This window comes from Zingiber officinale, chromosome 1A (genome assembly GCF_018446385.1).
Source record: "Zingiber officinale cultivar Zhangliang chromosome 1A, Zo_v1.1, whole genome shotgun sequence".
Classification (NCBI taxonomy): domain Eukaryota; kingdom Viridiplantae; phylum Streptophyta; class Magnoliopsida; order Zingiberales; family Zingiberaceae; genus Zingiber; species Zingiber officinale.
Genome location: NC_055987.1, coordinates 94,656,224 through 94,662,293, shown reverse-complemented (window position 1 = coordinate 94,662,293; position 6,070 = coordinate 94,656,224).

The window sequence follows — 6,070 nt, the reverse complement described above, 5'->3', positions numbered from 1 at the left end:
CTTAGTTGGTGGCCGAGACTTATTTTTCCTTGGAGAAAGTTGCTTGGCCGAAACTTGGAAGAAGGAAGAAGGAGGCTTGGTGGATTCTCATCTCGGTATATTGTTGCCCATACAACGTCCGAAATAAGAAGAGGAATATGGTAGAAGATCAAGAGGTTGTTACTTACAAAGAAAGGTATAACTAGTAATTATTTTCCGCATCATACTAGTTTTCTTTGTATAGATTTGAAATACCAAACACAAGAGGCTAGAGATTCTATGTTTCAAATTTACGTTTCGATTTGTATTTATTTTATTTTTCAATTTTGTGATTCGATTGTTCTTTTCGGTTAAATCTTATGTTATTATAAAAAAATTAAATATTGAATTTTGTTAAAAGGTTTTGTCGAGGTAGTGGTGGATGTTTCCATACCCAAGAAGGCCAAGTGCCTCGCCATGTTTGACCTGGGAGCCGATTTTTGAAATAAATATTTAATTAAATTTGTAACATAGGTGGATTTGGATATATAATGTTAAGTATCGTTTACGATCCAAGTCTAAACCACTAAGAACAGATAAGTTATTTGTACAGTGGAACCGGTACGATCTTCCGAGTAGCAACCAACACTAACAAGTGTGACTTAGCTTGTAGGAAAGTTCTAAGTGTTCTTAGGTAAAAATCCTAGTGAATTCTAGGCAGGTGGAAAACCCTAGGGGGAAGTAACCCTAGGTCCTAGGGAGTGGTAATCATAGGTTAAGAAAAGTCGTAGCTGCAGTTAGGCAATGAAATCTTAGTCTGGGGGATTGGGCAAAGTCTTGGTGGGTCGAGGACGTTGGCTAAATCTTAGAGTCGAGGAATTTAGGTGAAAATCCCTGGGGTCGGGGACGCCGGTTGGAAGACTGGATGGGTCGGGGATTGGACATTCAGCATGAATCTTGACATCTCGGATGTTGAGCAAAAGTCCAGTCAGTCTTGAGGACTAGTCTGGCAAAAGGTAATTTCTCCTGAGAGAAGTAGGTGAGAACACATTTCCTGTTGGGGGAACATTAGACGTCGGTTTGACCTAGGATTTTTGAAAAATTCGAAAGTCAGAACCAGACAGTTTAGAGACTGTCAAATAAGTTATAATTCATATTTTATTGTGCTAACTTTGTCTTGTAGGGTATACTTTGTATTTGGAATAATATCTTGCAGGAAGTGAGATGCACAAAGAAAAACTCGGATGAACAGTGTCTGAGGCGCCTCCAGGGTTGTTGGAGGTGCCTCGGCTCCTTTGGCCGAAGTTTTGCGCGGAGAGGAGCCAAGGCACCTTCTAGGCACATGAAGGCGCCTTGGAGCCGGGATGGAAGACACCTTCCATGCGTTTGAAGGCGCCTTTGAAGGGATAACTTTCGCAGATTGCAGAAGTTATCTTCTTCGATGCTATGGGGATAAGGATCCGAGATAGAGGCGCCTTCAACAACCCATAAAAGAAGGCTTCGGGCAAGAGCTTGAGAACAACTCATTCTTACTATTCTTCTCTTGCGCGCTACTTCAAGGATAATCCTGTGACTCTGCGACGCAACTCTGACGATCTAAAGCAAGACTCTCTGAATTCCAAAAGTTGTCGGTATAATTATTGTAAAGATTCAAATTATATTTTTATTGTACTCATCCTTGTAATTGGAATTTCTGAATTGATAGTGAATTTTCCACTGAAAATGATGATCAACAATCGTGGGCCTTGGAGTAGGAGTCGTCATAGGCCCCGAACCAATTAAAACCAACACTTATTAGCATTTGTTTTTATTTTACTTTCTATTTCCACTGCATGATTCTGATAGACTATTTTCCGAAAAGTGTGAAAAAATCGTGAGTACTATTCACCCCCCTCTAGCACGTCTCGATCCTATAGAATGTTTGGGTATGGTCTCCTAAAGATCAAGACCACATTGAGTATGATTTGAAAGAATACCATGACCAAGTTCGACCTAGTCTCCCCACAGCAGGCCCAACTTGGTCCTGGTCTACTCTCAAATCAGGTCTAATGTAGTCTTGGTCTCTAGAATACTAGACCCAAGCGTGTTAGGACATGTAGAGAGTTAGGGGGTGAATAGCATTGTTTTCTTCTTCGATGATGATTTGCAGTGGAAACTTGAAGCGAAGACTCCGCATTGATAACACCTTCATTTTACTTGATATCCACCTCTTTGATGTGACTAATCCAAGAGTTCACTCCTCACTCTCATAGATGCACTATGAAAACTTTTATCCAGGAGATAGAGAAGCCTCGTACAAGCTCAAGCATGAGAAATACAAACAAGAAACATAAACTAGATTACAAAGAAAATCAAAATGACTTTACAACATGAACTTTGATCTGCTTGCTCTTTTCTTGCTTTGGTTAACCTTTTGATACTTGAAAAGTGTAGCAACACTTGTCGTCTAAACCTCAAGAACCGGCGTGAATTGTTTTTTTTTTCAAATCTTTGTGAAACCCCTTTTTAGGATTACCTCGAAGCCTTTAATCCATTGGGCTTACCCCTAATTGATTGTCACATTATATGACCATTCAAATACCTGCATAATGGCTCTTTTCACCCATCTAATCAATTGGTGAGTCATACCAATCGATTCGATAGCTTCTAATTGATTGCCTAAATCGATTCAAAAGTTTTTTGTTTATGAGACAAAGTACCCTAATCAATTTCCAAGTTCTCCATTCTCTTGCGAAAAAGACCTTAATTGATTGGTCAGGCCTTAGTTGATTGCCCCAATCGATTACAAACTCTTCTGTTCTTCACAAAATACAACCACAATCAATTGGAACTGAGATTAATGTAGGTCCCGTGCGGTCGGCTAGAGGGTTTGAATAGCCTTGCAATCAAATTTGTACTTTCTTTTGCTTTCAAGTTAAGCAAAGACAAACACACATTAGTTAATAAGAACTAATAACATAAAAAGTAAGAGAAAACTCTGAGTTTACTTGGTTGGCAACTGGGAAGATTGAGAATCTAAGGTAGTTAAAGTTCTAGTAGTAAGTTCTCCTTTTATGAAAATAGAGAAGCCTCTTATAGCATTGAGAGTACAGAAGCTTGAAATAAGAAAGAATACAAAGTGTGTTGTGCAAAACCACTGTGACTAGTGTTGGGTTCTTCGGGCCGCGAAAACCGTTTTTCCGCGTCGCGGAAACCCCGAGTCACCCAAAGCCATGGATCTCGTGCAAAGATTCGTAAACAAAATTAACGAAAAAACTTTTTTCTTGTACGAGTTTGTAAAAACTTTAGATCTACACTAAAGTTAAGATCATTACCCTTGTAGCGAAGCCCTTCGCGTTCCCGCTTGTCCAAGATGTCGCCGGATCTCTAGTTGTCAAAGTAGACAACCTCTATATGTATCCACACGGACACAAGTAGAAGGAGATGACCAAAACACAAGGTGTGCTAGCACCAATGGAGTGTTCGGCCAAGGAATGGGAGAGGGAGAAGAGAGAGCACCCAAGGGAGAAGAAGAGTGAATGAAATCAATAAGAGGAAATTCAAACAACCCCTTAGCCATCAAGTGGCCCGCCACTCTAGGAGGTGTAACCCCCACATTAATTCCAATTAATGTGGAGACCATTAAGAGTTGTAACCCCCATGAGGTGGCACTCTAGGATGATGTGGATCAACACTATTGGTCCACATCTTGCAACCTCACTAAATGACATGGCAACAAGTGTAACCTCCTCATTTAATGTGGGTCGGCCACATTAAATGCTATGGAGGCTTGTAACCTCCATGAGGTGGCACACACTGATGATGTGGAGCAATCCTATTGGTCCATATCTTGCCAACTCACTAGTGATGTGGCAAAAAGTCAAGTCAAACATGACTTTTTCTCTTCCTCTCAAATCAAGTCAAACTTGATCAAATCTCTCTCATGGTTGATCTAATCCAACCATATGATTCAAGCCAACTTAATATAATGAATCTAATTCATTAAATTAAGTTGATTTAATGAATCATAATCTAAATTAGACTCATTGAATACATGAATCAACTTGAGTCCAACTCAATTAGCCCAATTTGGATTACTCTTAATCCAATATGATTCATCAAATGAATCTAATCCTCTTAGTTCATCATATGAACCAAATCTCCATCTAATTGTCCTTAGTGTGTGACCCTATAGGTTCTTGTAACGTTGGCAATGCCCTAAACCCATTTAGGAGCATAAGTAATGAGCGGTATCTAGCAACACATCATTACTACCCAAGTTACAAGAATGTCGAGATCCGACATCACCTTGTGACTTCCAATTGTGACTCCTCACAAAATATGTGACATTGTCCTTCTATCCTAGACATCTAGATTGATCAATATGAGGCATAGACCGTGTCATCCTCTAATCAATCTAAATCTTGAACTCCAAGTAGACTCACTCGATCAAATGAGCTCAACATCTAATGTTGACTCATTTGGGCATGGCCATGCACTTCGTGGTCTAATTCTATCAAAAATATTGATGTCGCTCCCATCATATGGGAGGGATAGATCCCATCTACATCACTCACATCCCTCTGCATAATTTGTTACATACCCAGTAATCGCCTTTATAGTCCACCCTGTTATGGGTGACGTTTGATGAAACCAAAGTACATAACTCCTTATGTAGGGATCCATGGTGACTTCAGGTCTAAGGACTAATAGTCATACTAATAGCCACATGAGAAAGTATATGACACTCATATAACGATCCATGATACTTTCTCATGGCGGGTCATTCAGTATACATTCTCCAATGTATACCCATGTGTCAGCTTGATATCTCTATATCCATGACTTGTGAGATCAAGTCATCGAGCTGACCTACATGCTATTCTTATTGCATTAACATTGTCCCTAAATGTTAATACTCGACTAGGAATGATTTAGAGTAGTGTTCCCTATATCATCTCACTATCGATTCAACTAATCGATTGATATAGGTATGAACCTTCTACTCAAGGACGCTATTATACTTAGTCTATTTGGCACTAATACAAATAAGTATAATAACCAAACAAATGCCTTTATTAATATACAAGAATATGATACAATGAGTCCATACAATCATCAAATGATTGGCTCTAGGGCTCTAACTAACAATCTCCCACTAGCACTAGTGCCAATCAGTATAGGCTCTAAGGCCTAATGACCTAGTGTGACCATCATGCTTTCTCTGTGCCAAAGCCTTGGTCAAGGGATCTGCGATGTTAGCCTCTGTAGGTACTCTGCAAATCTTCACATCTCCTCTATCGATAATCTCTCGAATGAGATGGAAGCGCCGTAGTATGTGCTTGGTCCGCTGGTGTGAGCGAGGTTCCTTCGTCATATAGCTCCATTGTTGTCACAATAGAGCTCAATTGGGTCGCGATGCTAGGAACCACCCCAAGTTCATGATGAACTTGCGGATCCAAACGCCTTTTTCGCCTCGATGCAGGAATATACTCGGCCTCTGTAGAATCAACATCGTGTCCGCTTGAACTCTTCCACCACAAAGCACCACCATTTAAGCAAAACACGAACCACGATCGCGATCGATAATCATCCCGATCGGTCCGGAAGCTATCATGTAACCCTTTACAGTTAGCTCATCATTGCCTCCATATATCAAGAAATATTCTTTAGTCTTTCTTAAGTACTTAAGAATATTCTTGACCGCTATCCAGTGACTTTCACCTGGATCTGACTGGTATCTGCTCGTCATGCTCAAAGCATACGAGACGTCAGGTCGAGTACATAGCATGGCGTACATGATCGATCCTATGGCTGAGGCATAAGGGATCTGATCCATGCGGTCTCTCTCCTCTCTAGAAGAAGGACCTTGAGTCTTCGAAAGACTCACGCCATGTGACATCGGCAGAAATCCCTTCTTGGAGTTCTGCATGGCAAACCGAAAGAGTACCTTGTCAATGTATGTACTCTGACTTAGGCCAAGCAATCTCTTAGATCTATCTCTATAGATCTGTATCCCTAGAATGCGGGATGCCTCGCCTAAGTCTTTCATTGAGAAGCAACTCCCTAGCCAGGTCTTGACAGACTGAAGCATAGGGATGTCCTTCCCAATGAGTAGTATGTCATCCACATA